The sequence below is a fragment of the Hypanus sabinus genome, chromosome 9, assembly GCF_030144855.1.
Source record: "Hypanus sabinus isolate sHypSab1 chromosome 9, sHypSab1.hap1, whole genome shotgun sequence".
Taxonomy (NCBI): domain Eukaryota; kingdom Metazoa; phylum Chordata; class Chondrichthyes; order Myliobatiformes; family Dasyatidae; genus Hypanus; species Hypanus sabinus.
The window spans coordinates 35,996,871-36,018,239 of NC_082714.1; the positions used below are offsets into that span (position 1 = coordinate 35,996,871).

The 21,369-nt window shown below is 40.2% G+C and overlaps 2 protein-coding genes across 8 annotated transcripts in view; one reads left to right on the forward strand and one right to left on the reverse strand.

Moving 5' to 3' along the window:
* LOC132399255 (uncharacterized protein C7orf50 homolog) overlaps positions 1 to 21,369 on the reverse strand; it is a 393,915-nt gene that overhangs the window by 104,588 nt on the left and 267,958 nt on the right. The gene's annotated exons all lie outside the window — the stretch shown is intronic.
* Positions 1 to 21,369, forward strand: part of LOC132399254 (probable G-protein coupled receptor 146) — a 167,846-nt gene that overhangs the window by 68,910 nt on the left and 77,567 nt on the right. The gene's annotated exons all lie outside the window — the stretch shown is intronic.

The window sequence follows — 21,369 nt, forward strand, 5'->3', positions numbered from 1 at the left end:
AATGTACACATACTTTGATATTAAATGTACTTTGAACTAGAGGAGTGGTAGCTGAAAGGAAATACAGTGTCCAGTAACAGAACATAGAACAGTACTGCACCAGACAGGCCATTCAGTCCATTGTGCTGTACTAGTCTTAATTTAGTAATAAATCAATTTAAGATAATCCTCAAAATACTTTCAGATAGGTCAGACAATAAATAATTCCAACAACAAAAGTAAAAGTATATGATGGAATATAGGCTTAATTAGACTAGTTAATTAGGAATTGGCAAATAATCCAATTAAATGAAAGTTGGATAATATGAAGAATCTGAGAAATTAAATTTTAATTAGCATTAGGATGAAACCTTGCAAAATTTCCCGAAACAATGTATTTATAACAAAATATACTAACTTAGAAAAAGCAGTGCAGGCACTAGGTGTGGTTTATAATCAGTGTGTGACATACCGGATCATGGCTCCAGTGTCATTACTAGCAATGCCTGAGCCTTTGAGCAAAACTGAAAATACACTGTAATTTATCCTTCACATTTTCCTGATGTGTGACCCTTGGCAAATTAAACATTAAGGAGTGTTGGAGAATGGTGGAGAACAGGGGGTGAGTCTATGTGAGGAATAGGGCTGGGGGAGGGAGGGGAGGAGTTGAGTTTGTTCATGTGAGAATTGGGGAGTGTTTAGTTTTCCCACTGGAGGTTCAGTTACAATGGAGGCAATGGGTTTATTTCACTGTATTGTATTAATACCACAGTTTAAATAGGATTGGGGCTATATTGTTCTACTGGAGCTGATGATATGGAAATTATGTAAACATTTTGAAATAGAGTTTATAAAATGTTTTCCAGAAACTCCTAAAATATTCACAATTAAGTATGTCTTCGTGTAATAATTGGTCCTGAGGACACAAATCTGTTCAGCCAAATTTGTATGCACTCAATTTCCATGAATAGCAATGATGGTGCCCATCTATTTTTGCGATGTTGATTACTTTCGGCCAGGACATAAGAACTTCCTTCTCTTTCTTCAAAATATCACCACAGGATGTTTTACAGTCACTGAAAGAACAAACCTTTGGAGCCTTAGTAACGCATCACATCCAAAAGAAGGCACCTCCAACAATACAGCATTCTTTTGGCAGTGCTTGACGGAATAGATTGCACATTCCTGTCTGAAGTACGAGCTTGAGCTTGTCTCAGAGATAAATGTTCTAACCATGGTCAAGCATGGCGGGAAGTCAGAGACCCGATGTCTGCGCGTCCAGGCCAAGGCCGCCGCTGGCAGCTTGCCCCAGGGTTAGAAGCCTGTATGTGTGGGTGGGTGGGAGGCAAGATAAAAAGCATGATTTGCTTTGCTGTTTTGTTGTTCTTGTTACTTGTATTGTTCTGCTGATCATTGTGGACAGAATGGTGCCAGAATGCTTTGTGGCACTTGTGAGCTGCTCTGGGCACATCCTTTGGTTGTGCTGGTTGGGAAGGCAAATGAAACATTTCACTATATTTTTCAATGTACACGTGATAAATAAATTTGGATCTAAATCTAAATATATCAACACAGAATCAAATAACAACATCTCTGAAAAAAAGACAATCTTAACCCAAACACGAGGAAATCTGCAGATGCTGGAAATTCAAACAACACACACAAAATGCTGGTGGAACACAGCAGGCCAGGCAGCATCTATAGGGAGAAGGGCTGTCGACGTTTCGGGCCGAGACCCTTCGTCAGGACTAACCGATAGTAAGAGATCTTAACCCAGCTAATACTTCAGTTTGCTTATGGAGAAAGGAATTCAGCAACATAAAAAAAAATTCATTTATGGGATGTGGGCATCACCAGCTAAACCAGCATTTATTGCCCCTCCCTAGCTGCCCCTGAGAAGGTGGTGGTGAGCTGCCTTCCTGAACCACTGCAATCCCTGAGCTGTAGGTACACCCACAGTGCTGGTGGAAATTCCATGATTTTGACCAAGGAAAAGGAAAGGAATGGCGATATGTTTCCAAGTCAGGATGGTGAGGGACTTGGAGGGGGATTTTCAAATGGTGGTGTTCTCAGATATCTGCTGTTCTCCTTCTAGGTGGCAGTGGTCGTGGGTCTGGAAGGTGCTGCCTTAGGAACTATGGTGTGTTGTTGTAGTGTGTCTTGTAAATAGTACACACTGCTGCAAGTGTTCATTGATGTTGGAGGGATTTGAACTGTACAAAACGAAGTATTTACTGGTCAAGAGAATTGGAAAATAATTCTTCCATTTTATCCTAATTAAAGCGACAAAGAATAGTTAACCAGTAAAATCCTAGATGGTTTACAGCTATTTTTTAACTTCAGTCATGATGGCCAAACTAGTTGCTATTTAAACAGGCCAGATGACAGGAAACAGGACTGGTAAGTGTTTAATTAGTAATTTTTAATTGTTTTCCATCCCACTGCTAAAACTCACCCGTGATTTTCGGTGCCATCCTCCCAGGGAAGAACTGACCCTACATCCTCTGGTACTCAACACAGATGATCAAAATCAATAAATTATAATATAATCGGCTTTCTAAACTATAAATGCATATTTATGAAGTTGTAGCTTTGACCTCGTTAATGAATATATATGCCAAACTTTGATCCACACATTGAAAAATGTTTAAAATATTAACTTAAAAGTGGTGCTTTTCCTTGATGTGTTGAATATGAAAATTCTCTGATTGCCTGTTCTTGACACAGAGGTTGCTGGGCCCATGGATTCCATTCTACTGACAGGGAAAAGGGAGGAGATATTCCCCAGAGATGACTAGATCTTTGTAGACTCTTTTCTTCAAGGTGTATGACTTTGTTTTATGGCAAAAAGCTAGACCAATATCCTTCAGTTGCATTTCCCACATTGAATAGTCTGTGCAGCTATAAATGAGGGTAAAAATAACAATTGCAGGCTTTTCGAGTCCAATCCCTATCTGAGGTCAAAGTGTTATACATCACGGAAGCAGGCCCGCCAGTCCAACCTCTCCTTGCTAACCAGGTTGCGTAACTAGGCCCAGAAGTCACATTAGCCTGTACCAGGTGTATATTCAATCAATATCCTTCCTATTCATGTACCTGTTTTTTTTTAAATATTGGAAATTCTATCTGTAGTTGGTGAGATATGTGAATTAGAAAATAATTGCTCCTAAAAATGTCTAGAAATTTGAGCTCCATTAACTCCAACAAGATTCATTTACTTCTCATCCATTGACCCTCCAGTGTTTGGGGTCAGTGGAAAGGGGAATAAATCCTCACACAGACCCACCAACTCTCTCTTAACTTTTTTTTGTCATTTATCTATTCTAAGGGATGATTTAAGGCAGCCAATTAACCTACCAAACAAGTTTATCTCTGGGAAGTGAGAGGAAGCCAAATGAAACCCATGAATTAACGTGGACAACATGCGTATTCCACACAGGCAGCTCTGAAGGATGTGGAAAGATATGCAGTGCTGATGCAAGGATCTCGGCCCGAAACATTTATTCCTCTCCATAGATCCTCCAGCAATTTATGTCCCTTGTTCAAGATTTCCAGTATCTGCAGAACTTCTTGAATTAGTTTTTTCAGAGTCTGAGCACCAGTCACAGGATGTAATTCAAAATGTTAATTTGAAGTTGAATCCTTTTAAAACCTGGATTATAAAAATGAAATTATTGCAGCTATAATTCAACCTTTAAATCATGGCTTTTAGGTGAATCCAAATCCAGAACATCAAGGTATTAAATCTACAAATTTACTAAGTACATTTGCCATAGAAATAGGTTCTGGCTGTTATTCCTATTCACATGACAACTACTCCAGTTTTCATACAAGCCCATCGTCATATCTTTCCATTCTTACCTTCCTTTTGTGTTCAATTATCTTTTCCTGAATGAATCTACTTATCCCAGCTTTTCCATAAGTTAAACCACTTATTCCAATGACTCTTGGGGCAAAGAAATGTATCTTGAATACCTCGCTTTATCTCCTGCATTCATCCCACTGAAGCTCTTTCATAATCTTGTAAACTTATTAGGATGCGCCTCAGTATTTCCTTTGCAAAGAAAATGATTCTATTTTGAACATTTAGACTGGAAAACTACCTTGGATCAGACAGATATAGCTAAATGGACTTGCTTTCACTTGTGCAAATAACCCTATGGAAAATGTACGTAGTGTATCAGCATGGGTAAATGGTTCAAAGATTCAGTGAGCTTTTCATACTGCAGATCATTTGCAGTATTGTGTGTGTTTAAATATTTCATACTTCAGTCCATGAGAATCACCTGGATGTCACAAGCATCCTTTGCTCCATCCCTCGAGAGGATATTATCAACCGGCCCAAAAGGCATGTCACTAAATGCATGTCCACTAGAAGATGAATGCTTGCAATTCCCAAAATACTTTGCATTTATAAAAGGGTTTTAACATAATTAAATACCCTTCAAAAACAAATTTTTAAACAAAATGCACCACTAAGCCAAATAGGGAGGTATCAGATTATAACCTGCTAAGGAGAATCTTTTATGAGGTAGGTCGCCTACTGTACTCTCACAGACATCCCACCTCTCCCAGAAGTTCCGGGAGTCTCCCACATATTGATAGCGGCTCCCTAATGCCCGCAAATTATAAACAATATCCAGGAAATCAATTTTTTTGAGAGCGAGAGGGAGGGGGAGGGGGGAGAGTCAGAGAGAGCATCCTGATTGGTCTCTGTTTGTGCTAAGTAGACCTATCCTGTGGACGGGCTTTACAGTCGACACCTCTCTCTCTTTCATTGTCCATCAGTTCAGTTTAGTGTCCTGCAGCTCCATGGCAGAATGTTCCAAAAAAAGAAAATATAAAATGTACTTCACCCCAGACTACACTAAAGTGTACCCCTGTCTAATAGGGGTAAAAGATAATGACAGGGTTGCTCGCTGCACTGTTTGCAACAGTGACTTTGTGATGTAGAAAGGGCATTCAGCATGGTGCGTCACATTAAGACAGAATTCAGAAGTCAGCTTTCTCACAAAACACTTGTGAATCTGATGTCTTGCAAAATTAACAAATTTATTGACAGAGACTGCTATGAGGTTGTGACTTCCAGCAAAATGGTCAAATCTGCCAAGCAAGCCACATCACAGTACAAAGAAAGTTTAAAAAGAAATAGAAAAGCTATTTGCATTAGCATTTAGCTATTAGCATTGAGATGGCCAACAAAATACTCAACAAGGAATATATATATGTGTGTGTGTGTGTGTGTGTGTGTGTGTGTGTGTGTGTGTGTGTTTGTGTGTGTATAAATAGTTTCAATATGTGATTAAATATATTGTTGTGTTCTTTCATAAACAAATGTCCTGTATACATACACCCTTGGAGGTCAACCGGGGTGGGGGGGGGGGAATATGGAATTGTGGGGGGTGGGAGTGGTGGTGCTACCTCTCTGAAATGAGTTTTTGCAGGGTGGGATGTCTGCTCTCACCTCCTTAAAAGTACCTAAGTCTATCCCACTTCAGTTTATCTACTGTTCAGACAGGAGAGGGAGTGCAGTAAAGATTCACAAGACTGGTAACTTGGATTAGAGAAAGCGAGTCTATTTGTTTATATCAATCAGACATGAGCCTGAGAGGCCCAACTTGTACTGTTCCCTGAGGCACAGCATTGGTTAGCACGGATAACTCATAGGGGAGTGGATAAAGAAACTGACTGCAGAATATTGTATTACATTCACAGAGCAAGTGAGGTGCAGGTAGACATTTAAAGTACAAGGGCCGTGACGAGGCAGATTGAGAGGATCTTTAGCATATAAGAACTCTTAGTTCCAGTATTCCCTCACCAAACTGCTCTGCATCTCTCCCAGTCTTCTTTCCATCTCCCTGGTATTCTCACAACATTATTTTGTTAGTCGGAGAACTTTGCTGTCGGCTGCCTATAAAAATCTGGGCAACAGCAACTTCTCAGCAATGAATGATGTCGTTAGCTCTTGCAATGTTGAACTTACAGCTTCTGAGTTGATAAGTTATTTTACTCTGGTTGGTTTGCACATTGCACTGCTCTGAGCCTTGTGTCATAAACGCCTGTCTTACTTTAGCTGAACCAATATGCCAACAAGTACAGTATATCTTGCAAGGATTAAGAATTCAAGGGAAGACAGAACTGTGATCTTACTGCTCTAACAGGAAAAAAGAACAAAAACACTTTGTACTTTGTGGCATGTATCATTCAAATGTTTGAAATCTAACACCACTACTGAATATTTTGTAAAATTATTCAGTGTGATACTGGAAGTAGCAGGATACATGGAATCAGTTATATATATTACTGAGCCAGTCGTTTCAACTTCAAAACAGCTTTTATAGCTATTCACATCCAAATGGCAGTGTTGAGCTTCATCTGCTTAATGTTAAAGTTAAGGCTTTCAGCCATGTTTTATACCCATTTATTGTAGACTGTGTAGTTTGTAATTAGTTATTATAATAAACAACAAAAAAAACATGAAATAGTACAGCAAAGTAAGAATCCATTCAGTCCATAATGACTGTGCCAAACATGATTGCAAATTAAAAGTTTCTTCAACACCACTATTCTATTTCCTTTCACCACCACCCCTGGCAGCTCGTTCCACACATCTACCACTCTGGTAGACTCTTAAAATTCCTCCCTTTCATTTTAAAGCTACGTCCTCTAATACTTGACGTTTCTACTCAGGGAAAAAAAGATTCTGTCTACCTTATTTATGCCTCTCATAATTTTATAAATATAATTAATTTCATTAAAACAGTACACTCAGTGGTCACTTCGTTTGATTCACATGTGCACTTGCTTGTTAATGCAATTATCTAATCAGCCAATCATGAGGCAACAACTCAATGCATAAGAGCATGCAGATATGGTCAAGAGGTTCTGTTGCTGTTCAGGACAAACATCAGAATAAGGAAGCAATGTGATCTAAGTGACTTTGACCGTGGAATGACTGCTGGTGTCAGGTGGGGTGTTTTGAGTATCTCAGGTACTGCTGATCTCCTGAAGTTTTCACACTCAACAGTTTGTAAAGTTTACAGAGAATGCTGTGAAAAAAAACATAAAAATATCCAGTGAGCAGCAGTTCTGTGGGCAAAAACACCTCGTTAATGAGAGGAGAATGGTCCGACTGGTCTGAGTTGACAGGAAGGCAACGGCAGCTCAAATTGTGTGCAACAGAGATATCTGAACATACAGCATGTTTCACCTTGAAGTGCATGAGTTACAGGGTGGTACCTAATAATGTGGCCATTGAGTGTATTTGAAGCACCATAGGAACATGGCATCAAATATGATCAAAGTGCCTGTCCAAGAAACAGATATCAAGGAACAACAAAAATTCAGGAAACCATTTCCAGAATATAGAGCCAAGGCAGTTGAAGACATGGACTCCAGTGACGAGCAGTGAAAGCCAAGGATTTGCAAGAGGCAGAATAAGAGGAGCAGAGATTTCTTCAAAAAATGTAAAGCTATTGATTGGAGCACAAAAGAAATAAAGTCATGGTTTAATCAAATAATGTTAATCTAGGTTTAATTCAGATCGTGCATAAGCATAACATTTTCTTACACTCATGTCCAGAGGAAGCAATGTGTTAAAAAATATGGACTCACAAAATTTAGAAAACATACAACAAGTTGGTACCATTTGTATTTGCAGGATTAGAAAGTGTGGGTCAGAGATGTCATTTAGAAGATGAAAAGTAGAACAAGGAGTAAAAGCTGTTTGGTCCTTCATGCCTGCTCTGCCATTCATCACAACCACGAATGAATATATATGAATGAATCACACACTGCTACATATCACATGTACTCCCTCTACTTGATCCTTTTTCGGTAAGAACACCAAAACTGTCCACAAGTTGCCCTGTATAATTGCAATAATACATCTTTAGTCCTGTATTCCAGAACTCTTGCAATACAGGCCAACGTGCCATTTGCCTTTCTAATTACTTGCTGCTCCTGTAAATAACTTATCTATAAGAATATTAGCATTACCCAATCTCTTGCCATTTAAAAAATGCTCTACTTTACCATTTATCTTGTGTATTTGCATTGAAAGACAGTGCACAAGAAACTAGATACAAGGATAACAAAATGTATATTGAAAAGCATTTGTATAGCTTTTTTTTATCATTTCCAGATTTTAGCCAATGAAGAACTTTTGAAGCTTGAAGAGTTTTTTAATTAAGAAACACAACAGTCAACTTGCACATGAAAAATCCCAAAGCAACAATGTGATAATGACCGGATAGTCTAATTTCAAAATGTTAACATAAGGGGTTCTGTCCAGTATAATTACTCTCCTTTTGCTGTTTGTGGGATCTTTCTCATCCATCAGAGAGGAAATATAAAATTTCATTCCAAAGACTACAACTCCAAAACCACAGCATTATGCAGAATTGAGCTGGGAGTGTCAGCCAAGATTTTGTGGTTATATGCCTGGAATGGGATTTGAACCCACAACCTTCTTACGTAGAGACAAGAGTACTACCTATGAGTCACATTCATACTACAGCCAACAACAGTTGTGGTTATGGTCAACCATCTGACAGGACCAGTATAAAGGATGCACAATCAATTAATAAAAGGTTCAGTCACATAATGATGACATACTACTTTCCCTCTCCAAGTCCAAAACTCAAAATCCCTACTTTTCAGTTTCTTTTATGACTGCCTGAACACTCCCCCTGGAATTTCTTCCCTAAAATGCAACATCGTGCTCCTAAAGAATTAAGTTCACCTCATTATGTTGGGATAAACTATCATTTCTATGACTCCTTTCTTCTTGTTTTAATTGTTATCTTGCATGAAAGACCAAATGGCTAATCCAAAATAATTCTTATTTGTCATAACTTTACTAAAATCCAGGATATGTAAATACTACAATTCAAAGCTACTGTTTGCAAGAATGCTTACAGTCTGCAATTATTTAAGATAAGCTAATGCAGTAATTGTGGACCCAGACCAGCTACCAAGAAAACAGAATAATATATCATAAATCCCAGGGCCACAGAAATAACTCTCAGCAAAGTAAACTTGCTCTGTTTCTTCGACCCCAGTGCCACAAAACACGGTCATCACTTGATGCTCCATTACAGTTATTTCGTAAGTCCTTTGCTCTTACAAATCAATTCATCTACTAAAGGAGGTTGCCCTGTGCTAACTTCTGAGGGCAACCAAGAATAGGCAATCAATTCAATTTTGCCTACTTCCAGAGAATCAAAATATTCATCTTTAAAATAAATCCCAATCTACGAGGTTAACTGTTCATTTAACAGTGTCTAAGAATAGAAGTACTTCAGAAATAGTTTGAAAATTCTGACGGACACAACAGGGAGAAGAACAATTGGAAGAGGCAGAATATCATATTTTGGTTGTGTAAATTCGGACTCACAAACTTGGCTACAATCCATGGCATTAAAAGTGAAAAAGTAACAAACCAAACAGTAAAATATTCTGGAGCTCTCAAGTACAGAGGGATCTGGCTTTCCTAATGCATCATTCACAAAAGACACATACGAAGATGCAAATATGTAGAAAAGATAATAAAATATAATTAATTGTTTATTGATATAGGAGCTGTATCCAAAAATTATGATTCAAGTAACAAAGGATGTAAATACATTGTAAGCAGATAAAGTTCACTTGACTGATCCTGGGAATGGGTGAGTTATCAAGAAAGTTTGGATAGGTTAGGTTTGTACCAGACAGAGTTTAGAAAAGTAAGAGTGAACGTGATTGAATCCTGTGATCCAGTGGGGTCCTCATAGAGTGGACATAGATAGGATGTGGGGGATTCCATAATTAAAAATAAGAGGTGAATTTTCTTTTGTCAAATTCTTGCGTGTTGGAAAGGTCTTAATTCCTTGTGTACAAAGTACAATGTTAACTTAGTGAAATAATCAGGAAGGTAACTGCTACGTTTATTATCGGGAAAGGGAGTGTAAAACTAAGGAATTTTGCTATTGTTGAGTAGGATAATAGAGAATTCCTGGAGCAGTGAGGACGGTTTGATCTCCTAACACAAGTAAGAATATCATTGCCTTAGAGACAGAGTGTAAAAGGAGTCCTCAAAACTCATTCTTGGAATAAAAAGTACTGTTCTGTAAAGAGAGATAACTTCCAAAAGGTTTACATTCTCTACTGTAGAAAAACAGGAAATCGCCTCATTAAAATAGATTAAATCTTCGGTTTGACAAAATGGGTGTCTAATGTACCAACTGTCTGAAGAGACTGGAACTAGAGACTAAGGTCTTAGGATAAGAAGTTCATAATTTAGGGCAAAAGTGTGAAGAAATGTTTTCTTTGGCTGTTAACCTGCTCATTCTTTGCAAACAAATACTATGAAAAGTTACTCAATCAGTATAACAAATACATTGGTAATTGGACACAGAGGAATCAGAAGATAGAAAAAACTACCCTTAGGACCACAATATTGTACCAAGCAAATCAATTGTTAATGAAATACCCAATTAAACTAATCCCTTCAGCCTACACAATATCCATATTCTTCTATTTCCTGTACATTTGTCTACCTATCTAAAAGCCTCTTGATCACCTCTATTGTATTTGCCTCCTTCATCAACCAGTCAGCACATTTCAGGCACATACTGTGTAAAAAAATGCCCACACATCTCCTTTGAACTTACCCCTCTCACCTTAACTGCATGTCCTCTGGTATTAGACATTTCAACCCTGGGATATATAAAGATACTGGATCTCTATCTACACCTCTCATAATCTTATAAACCTCCACTGCATCTCCCCACAGCCTCTGCCACTCCAAAATACGTCTGTTTATCCAACCTCTCCAATATAGCATATACCCTCTAAACAAGGGAGCATTTTAGCAAATTTCTTCCGCACCCTCTCCAAAGATTCAACAGCTTTCCAATAATGGGTCAACCAGAACTGAATGCAATACTTCACATGCAGCCTAATCAACAAATAAGGAAAATGAATGAGCAAGCGGATTTGAGGTTAAAAGCTTGTGAAAAATCTTACTGATTAGGCCTGACAGAGGTATACCAAACCTTGTTCCAATTTCTTATGTTCTTGGTCCTTCCTATGAGAATGGTCTATACTTATTTCCAGAAAATAAACTGAAAAATCTACATCATGAGAGCAATTAATAGTCTAGTAAGTATTTCTGAGATACACTCAGTGTACCTTCTTGTTAATGCAAATATCTAATCAGCCAATCACGTGGTAGCAAATCATTTCATAAAAACAAGCAGACATGGTCAAGAGGTTCAGTTGTTGTACAGACCAAACATCAAAACGGGGAAGAAATGCAATCTAAGTGACTTTGACCATAGATTGATTGTTGGTGCCAGACAAGATGGTTTGAGTGTCTCAGAAATTGCTGATCTCCTGGGATTTTCATGCACAGCAGGCTCTAGAGGTTACCGCGAATGGTGCGGAAAACAAAATACATCCAGGACCTCTTGCTTAATGGTATTGGTCCATAGCATAAAAAAGGGTTGGGAACTGCTGTTCTGGATCCTTACTCAGAAAATGTTGGAACTGTAATGAACATGAAGCTCTAAAAGTGGTTCCATGACCCATCGGAACCTCCCTCTGAGATGATGATATCCTACCCTGAGCTAAGGAGGCAAAACTGTTACTCATGCTCCAGTTATAGAAACATAGAAAACCTACAGCCTATGATCTGACTAAAGCCCTATTTAACTCCAGGAAGATTTCTTACTTTGTGCTCCAACATTCTTGTAATAAATACCAATGTTGAAGTTACCTTTGTAACTAATTGCGCAAGTTAACATTATGAGCCACATATCATAGGTCATATCTTCCTAAATTCCAATCTCTAACTGATTCATATCACAGTCCCTTAAGTGACCCATGGGAATTGAAAGTCAGCTATTATGCAATAATTGTTAGCTTAAACCAATTATTATTTACCAGGTCTCATGGCATGCTGAACTTTAAAATGGCCATGTTACTTATTGCATCAGTAAACTTAAGGAGACAGAATCTTTTTTGAGTTAATTGGCTTCACTTTAAAGATTTTCGCAGTTAAGTAAGCTAATCTATAATCATGTATCTCAATCAAATAATAAAATTGTTGAATTATAAATATCATCCTTTTAATCTCAATGGACATAAACAGCTCGTCTCAAGTTACTTTTTAGTAATGATCATCTTTTGCACATAATTAGTTTGTTTTTCTAATTATGCGGGAAATTAGAGATGCATGCAAAAAGGGTACAATTGTAATCATGCAGTCACGTAGACTGGGCTCGTCAAATTGATAACTATATTGCAAAGGATAGATCCTTGAAATTTATACAGGATGGTTTTCCTGACGAAAACCTCAAGGAACCAACCGTAGAGCTGCCGTCCTAGACTGGGTATTGGGCATTAAGAAAGCATTAATTAGCAGTCTTGTTAAGCAAATCCTTTGTGGAGGAGTGACTATAATGAGGTAGAATTGCTCCTTGGTAATTCGTATTCTAGGACCCCAAATCTAAATAAAAGAAACCATGATGTCATTAGGCAAGTAGTGGGTACTAACGAATGAGAATCAGGTATAACATCACTGACCTATGCCAATAAATTTGTTGTTTTGTAGTAGTAGTACAGAGCAATACATAAAAATACTAGAAATTACTCTCCAAAATATATATTAAAAATTAAATTTGAGAGAAAAATACTGAGATAGTGTTCATGGGTTGGTTCATTATCTGTTCAGAAATCTGATTGTGGAGGGCATGAAGCTGTTTTTAAAATGTTCAGTATGTGCCTTCAGGCTCCTGTAGCTCCTCTCTGATGGTAGTAATAAGAAGACAACATGTCCTGAGTGATGGGTGTCCTTAATGATGCATGTCGACTTTTTGAGGCATTGCCTATTCAAGATGTACTCAATTTGGGGAAGCTTGTGCCCATGATAGAGATGGCTGAGCTTGCAGACCTCTGCAGCTTCTTCAGATCTTGTGCAGTGCCCCCTCCCCCTATACCAAACAGCATGATAGGGAACTGATTTGTGATAATGACAGGGAATTAAGGAACAATAGAAAACAATAATTGTTCATAAGTTCTGACGAAGGGTCTCGGCCCGAAACATCGACAGTGCTTCTTCCAAAATATGGTACCTGGCCTGCTGCGTTCCACCAGAATTTTGTGTGTGTTAATTGTTCATCCTATCTGGCTCAGGAACAAAACAGGAAAAGTAACTTTATCAGAGAAACAAGGTAAACCTTGGGCATTATTAGATTCAAGGAGGGGACATAAACTGGCCTGCAAAAGCAGCAAACCTGAGGAATGGGAACAGCTGAGAACTCAGTAAAGGAGGATCAAGAGAATAATTAAGAAGGGGAAAATAATAGAATTAACCTTGTAGAGAACATAAAGATATAACAAGAGCCTCAAGGCAGCTTCTACTACGCTGTTACAAAACTATTGAATGGTTCTCTGGTATGTTAAGATGCATGACCATCAATTTCTCAAACTTCTGGTAATTACACCCCCCGCACCCCCCCCCCACCATTCCTCACTCCCATTTCCCTCTCTCATCTTCTCTTCTTACCGCCCATCACCTCCCTTCACTGCTCCTACCCCTTCCCCTTCTCCATTGGTTTTCTGACCTCTTCTGCCAGATTTCCCCTTCTCCAATCCATCATCTCTTTCACCAATCAACCTCTCAGCTCTTCACTTCACCCCTTCTCCTCGCCCGGTTTCACCTATCACCTGCCACCTTGTACTTCTTCTTCCCCTCCCCCCATCATCTTAGTCTCACTCCTTCCCCCTTCCCTTCCAGACCTGATGAAGTGTCAGATTGAAACATTAACTGTTTACTCTTCTCCATAGATGCTGACTGGCATGCAGAGTTTCTCTAGCATTTTGTGTGTTGCTTTGGATTTCCAAAATCTACAGATTGTTTAAGATAGACTCTTGACTTCGCAATCTGCTTTATTCTGATTTTTCACCTTATTGTCTACCTATATTGAACTTTCCCTGTAGCTGTTGCACTTTATGCTGACATCTGTTATTGTTTTATCTTCCAATACCTTAATGCGTTGCCCTTCGATTTTTATCTCAATGAGCAAGTAACGCAAGGTAAACTTTTCACGTAATCAGTACATGTGAAAATAATTAAACAATTCAAATACAAAGCTTTGAAAGATATGTAAACAGGAAATGATCAAACACAAATGTAAGACCATTACAATCAGAAACAGTCAAATTTACAAAAGGGAACAAAAAATGGCAATCTGAAGTAATAATACAAAATGTTGGAAATAGCAGGTCAGCTCACATCTGTGGGAACAGAACCTTCTCCTTTTATTTTAGATTTCTAGTATCTGCAGTTTTTTTTATATGTTCACCAAAAAAAATGAGAGGTAAATTGACAAAATATTTTGGTTTTGTCTCTCCAGTGGATGACAGATAACTTCCCAGAAATACCAGTGAACTTGGGGTCTGAAAAGTAGTCAGTACTATTAGGGAAATTATGCTGGAGAAATTGACAGGATTAAAGACTGCATTCCGTGGAATTGAAGGAAGTGGACCTTGCAATGGTGAATGCTTCAGTGGTAATTTTCCTAAATTCTTTAAATTCTAGAGCAGCTTCCATTGACTAGAGGGTAACTAATATAACTCCATTAATCCAAAGAGAGAAAAAGGAAGTTACAGTCCAATTATTCTGATATCAACAGTGAGGAACATGCTGCAATCCATTACTTTCACTGTTGATGTTTCCTTGCCGTTATTTAGTCATTGTTGCTTGTATTGTTCTACTAAAGATTGTGGCCATGCTATGTTGACACCAGAATGTGTGATGACATTTGCAGGCTACCCAGAGCACACTCTTAAGTTGTGTTGGTTGTTAATGCAAATGCCACATTTCACCATAGGTTTCGATGTACATGTGATAAATAAAATTATTCTGAATTTGTATCTGAAGATGTATTATCAAAGCCATTGGAAAACACTGGCAGGGTTAGTCAAAGTTATCATGGATTTATGAAAGGCGGAGTTACTGGAATATTTGAGGAATTAACCAATAAAGTTCAAGGGTGTATTTGATGCATTTGGAAGGCATTCAACAATGTCCTACATAATATAAATGAGTCTGCAAATTAGAGCATTTGGGGTTGAGGCTGATGTACTGATATGGCGATAGAACTGGTTGGGAGTCAGGATACAAAAAGTGTAAACAAAGAGAAACCCCAGTTAATTACAATAAATACTAATGCTTTAGTTGAAGAAATTATATCTAATATCTATAAGTTTACAATTGGCACAATACTAATTGGGAGTTAGAGCTGAGAGGAGGTTGTAGGGAGACTATGGTGTGATTTGGACAAGTTGAGTGAGTGGCTAAATGCATGTAACCTGCAGTCTAATGTGGATATCTGTGAGGATGTCTACCGTGATGGCAAAACCAAGAGAAGACAGCTTATCTGAATGGCAATTGATGGGGAAAGGGAAGATGCAATGAGATCTGGCTGTCTTTCATGAAAGTAAGCATGCAGAAGCAGCAGGTTAAGAAGGCAAATAATATGTTGCCTTCATAGATGACTTGAGCACAGTAGAGGAGTGTTATTTTAATCATACTCAGCCTGAGGGCTGGTTTATACTTCTCTGTATGGGCTATGCGATGGGCTACACTGTAGCCTATGCCGTAGGCCTGATTTATACTTCTGCGTAGGCTCTCACCGTAGTGAGCATGCGTTGGTGTGCGCCAAAATGCTCGTTGATGGTGGGGTTTCTATGCCACTGTGTTGAGTTTCTTCGTGAGAGACATGGATGAGGAAATGCATTTTAAACATTTTTGCATGTTGGCGGGTAGACTTGACGATTTGGTTCATCTATTTCGCATCGGTGTACAGACATGGCAGAGAAGAAGCAACCAGAAATGCGATGCTACCAAGCGGACCAATCCCAGTTGATGTGGTCTGCGTCGCCGCAATGCGTGAGTTACTTTTTTGGGGAGGTGCACATCACCCTATGGTAGATTTGATGCAGAAGTATAAATTGGCCTTTAGAGAGATCATACCTTAAAGGACTGTATGCAGATTTGACTTGCCTGTTATGGAGAGATTGAATGTCAGGATTGTCATACGAGAAAGCTTGGAATAGCTGTGTATATATTCATTAGAATTTAGAAAAGTAAGATGATAACTCATCAATTTGAACAGATCAAATGCAGGAAGCATATTGCTGATAGTGGGAAAGTCCAGATAGAATAATGGCATGCTGCATTTAAGACTGATGAAGAAAAATGTTCTCACTCAAAGTTCAATGACTCTGAAAAATCCCATTGTACAGAAGCAGTTGAATTCAAATGAGTAAATATGCTTGATGTAGTCCTAAAGGTTAAAAGGATCAAGGAAAAAAGCAGAAATAAGTTACTAAGTTTAGATGATCAGTCATAATCGTTTTGAATGGCAGAGGAGGCTAAATGGCCTGTTCCGACCTGTCTCAGGGATCTCTAGGTCATCCAAGCATTAACGTTTCCAGCTAAAACACGAAAGTTTGAGCATGCTGTTCCATAATCTGATAATGTTCCCAGAATTTAGAAATCTGAATGAGTTCTAAATGACAGCTCTGCTAAATGAGAGAATCATACACCTAGCTGCGTAGACCAGATGTCAAGGTCAACAATGCTAGGTGGCCTCTTGAGGAAGGTCACATATAACACAGACATTATAAATCACTTGAGATAAAATTTTTTCACATCAACATGCATTCGCTCTTGGAGTCTGCTGCATCCCTTCTTTTCACTTTAAAAGGCAACAACTATACGCAGGGTAGCAGGCCAAATGCCGAGCACTGAGCCCAACAATTAAAATTCAATGAAGACAATTACGATGTGGCAGCAGCAGTTTTCCTGCCATTATTAATTATTTGCTAATTCGGACCAACAGGAATTACAGCATCATTTTAGACAGAGCCCCAGCCAAGATCTATCTGAGCTAATGGCAAAATGCATTTCATTTTTGTGTGACATCAAAAAGATTTGATTCTGTGGGTCAGGCTGTTTTACCTGGAATTGCCAGGAAGAAATTTAGACCTCAAAAATATGCAGTTTTAGCCAGTTGGTGTTACAAGTGAAAAATCCTAACTCTCAACCCTCTCACTTTTGGCTTTGATACAGGCATATGAACGAGTAAGGTGGGCAAAGAATCCTTTCCTAACAATGATAGATAGACAGATAGATAGATAGATACTTTATTCATCCCCAAGGGGAAATTCAACATTTTTCCAGTGTCCCATACACTTATTGTAGCAAAACTAATTACATACAGTATTGAACTCAGTATAAATATGATATGCATCTATAATCACCCTCCCAAAAAGCATTAATAAATATCTTTTAAAAAGTTCTTAAATAGTTTACTAAAGTGCATTGAGTGGTAATTTAAGCTCAGTCCTAACCCCGGCACTTTAACATGTCTTGCGCCTGGTGGTTGAATTGTAGAGCCGAATGGCATTGGGGAGTAATGATCTCTTCATCCTGTCTGAGGAGCATTGCATTGACAGCAACCTGCTGCTGAAGCTGCTTCTCTGTCTCTGGATGGTGCTGTGCAGAGGATATTCAGGGTTTTCCATGATTGACCGTAGCCTACTCAGCACCCTCCGCTCTGCCACCGATGTCATTCTCTCCAGTTCTGTGCCCACGACAGTGCCCGCCTTCCTTACCAGCTTATTAAGTTGTGAGGCGTCCCTCTTCTTAATGCTGCCTCCCCAGCACGCCACGACAAAGAAGAGGGCGCTCTCCACAACTGACTGATAGAACATCTTCAGCATCTCACTACAAACATTGAATGACGCCAGCCTTCTGAGGAAGTACAGTCGACTCTGTGCTTTCCTGCACAGGGCATCTGTGTTAGCAGTCCAGTCTAGCTTCTCGTCTAACTGCACTCCCAGATACTTGTAGGTCTTAACCTGCTCCACACATTCTCCATTAATGATCACTGGCTCCATATGAGGCCTAGATCTCCTAAAGTCCACCACCATCTCCTTGGTCTTGGTGATATTGAGACGCAGGTAGTTTGAGTTGCACCATATCACAAAGTCCTGTATCAGTTTCCTATACTCTTCCTCCTGACCATTGCTGACACACCCCACTATGGCCGTGTCATCCGCGAACTTCTGCACATGGCAGGACTCCGAGTTATATTGGAAGTCTGATGTGTACAGGGTGAACAGGACCGGAGAGAGCACGGTCCCCTGCGGCACTCCTGTGCTGCTGACCACCGTGTCAGACCTACAGTCTCCCAACCGCACATACTGAGGTCTGTCTATCAAGTAGTCCATTATCCAAGCCACCATGTGTGAGTCTACTCCCATCTCCGTTAGTTTGTGCCTTAAGATCCTGAGCTGGATGGTGTTAAAGGCACTAGAGAATGTGTATCTAATGATGGAGATGTGGACTCATTTGTAATCTACAATGTTAAATTAAACCACAACTGTCAGAATTCCTTCATTCTACTAATGAAAAGCCTCATTCTGAGCAGATGTGGCAGAGGTGGAGGAATTCAGAGAAGGGGATGGTGATTTTACAAGTAACAGGTTGGGAAGAGGTTAGTCTGCCAATGAGGCTCTTCATTTTAGATTGAAGGAGATGTCCTCCTTTTTCAAAGAAAGGGGGCTCCCTTCCTGCACCCTGAACTGCATCTCTTCCATGTCACGCACATCTGTTCTTACCCCACCCTCCTGTCACACTGCCAGGGATAGGGTTCCCCTTGTTCTCACCTGCCACCTCATCAGCCTCAGTGTCCAGCACATAATTCTCCAGAACTTCCGCCATCTCCAACGGGATCCCATCACTAAGCACATCTTCCCCAACGCCCACCCCCCTACACTTTCTGCTTTCCGCAGGGATCACTCCCTACACAACTCCCTTGTCCGTTCATCCCTCCCCACTGATTTCCCTCTTCGCACTTAAACTTGCAAGTGGAACAAATGCTACACCTGCCCCTACACCTCCTCTCCCACTACCATTCAGGCCCCAAACAGTCCTTCCAGGTGAGGTGGCACTTCACCTGTGAGTCCTTCGGGGTCAAATACTGTGTCCGTTGCTCCATTGCTATATCAGTGAGACCTGACAAAGATTGGGGGACCATTTCGCCAAGCACCTATGCTCCATCCGCCAGAAGTAAGATCTCCCAGTGGCTACCCATTTTAATTCCACTTCCCATTCCCATATGTCCATCCATGGCTTCCTCTACTATCGCAATGAGGCCACGCTCAGGTTGGAGGAACAACACCTTATATATCGTCTGGTTAGCCTCCAACCTGCTGACATGAACATTGATTTCTCGACTTCTGGTAAAGACACCATCCGCTCCCCACCCCCCCTTCACCATTCCCCATTCCCTTTTCCTTCTCCCACCTTATCTCTTCACCTGCCCATCGCCCCCCTCTGGTGCTCCCCCCCTTTTCTTTCTTCTATGGCCTTCTATCCCCACCTAACAGACTCCCCCCTTCTCCAGCCCTGTATCTCTTTCACCAATCAACTTCTGAGCCATTTACTTCATCCCTCTCCCTCCTGGTTTCACCTATCACCTTGTGTTTCTCTCTCCCCTCTCCCACCTTTTAAATCCACTAGCCTTTTTTTCTCCAGTCCTGCCAAAGAGTCTCGGCCTGAATCAGCGACTGTTCTGTTTTCCATAGGTGCTGCCTGTTCCTCCAGCCTATTGTGTGTGTTGAGTATACTTGAAAAATGGGTATTGCTTTCATCATCAACATGGGAAGTAGTATAAGCTATTTACAACCTCGTGTCTGCTCAGTGAGATCATGGCAAATCTGTAATTCAAACTCCATGCACCTCCTTTGACCCGCATCCAACCACTTTATGTTAAGCAAAGAAAATTTATGATTTTGCTCTGCATAATTTTACACATCTTTTTATTGAAGTACAACTCTCTGTTGGTTTAGTCAGCAAGTCTCAACCCATCAGAGAATATATAAAGAATGAATTTTTTTAAATTTATATTTTCAGATGTGGACATCAGAGCCAAAACCAGCCCATAGCTAATTGCCCAGAAGGAGCTGGTTAGGTACCGTAGTGAACTGCTACAGTCCTTCTGGTGAAGACATGTACAGAGTTCTATAGTGCAAGATTTAGACCCATCAAGGTTACTGGAACAATGATATACTTCTCGGTCATGACAGTGTAAGATTTGGAATGGAAGCAGCAGATGAGTGTCACATACACCTGCTGCCCTTGTCCTTCTTGGTGGTAGAAGGCTTGAATTTGTGGGTAACTATGTGGCATTTGCAGATGGCAGAGACCACAGCAGCAGTTCACCAGTGGTGCAGAAAATCAAGTTTAGAATGCTGATGGAGTCCTAATCAGGCCAACTACTTTGTCCTAGCAGTTATTGGAGTTGTACTCATCTAGGCAATCACGCTCCTCATCTGTACCTTGCAGATGTTGGAAAAAGCTTCATGATATGATTCACTTAATACAGGATACCCAACCTCTGATCTTTTCCTCCCCCCCCCCCCCGTTACTGCTTTCCGCAGGGATTGCTCCCTACACAACTCCCTTGTCCATTCATCCCTCCCCACTGATCTCCCTCCTGACACTTATCCTTGCAAGTGGAACAAGTGCTACAACTGCTCCCTCACCACCATTCAGAGCCCTGAACAATCCTTCCAGGTGATGCGACACTTCACCTGTGAGCCTGTTGGGGTCATCTACTGTATTCGGGGCACCCAATGTGGTCTCTTGCATATCGGTGAGATCTGACATAGATTGGGAGACCACTTCACAGAGCAACTATGTTCCATCCAACAGAAAAAGCGAGATTTCCCAGTGGCCACCCATTTTAATTTCACTTTCAATTGTTACTCTGACATGTCCATCCATGGCCTCCTCTACTGCCACGATGATGCCACACTCAGGCTGGAAGAACAACACCTTGTATTCCATTTGGGTAGCCTCCAAACTGATGGCATGAATATCACTTTCTCAAATTTCCGGTAATGCTCCCCCCTTCACCATTCCCCTTTTCCCTCTGTCACCTTATCCCCTTGCCTGCCATCCTCTCCTCTGGAGCTCCTCCACTGTTGCTTTCTTCCCATGGCCTTCTGTCCTCTCTGATTAGATTCCCCCTCCTCCAGCCCTGTATCTCTTTGACCAATCAGCTTCCCAACTCTCTACTTCACCCCTCCCCACTTCCAGGTTCACCTATCACTTTGTGTTTCTCTCTCCCCTCTCCCCACCTTCTAACTCTGATTCCTCATCTTTTTCCCTCCAGTCCTGCTGAAGGGTCCCACCCTGAAATGTAGACTATTTACTTTTTCCACTGATGCTTCCTGGCCTGCTGAGTTCCTCCAGCATTTTGTGTGTGTTGCTTCGATTTCCAGAATCTGCAGATCTTCTCATTTGTAGCTAACAGACTGATTCATTTG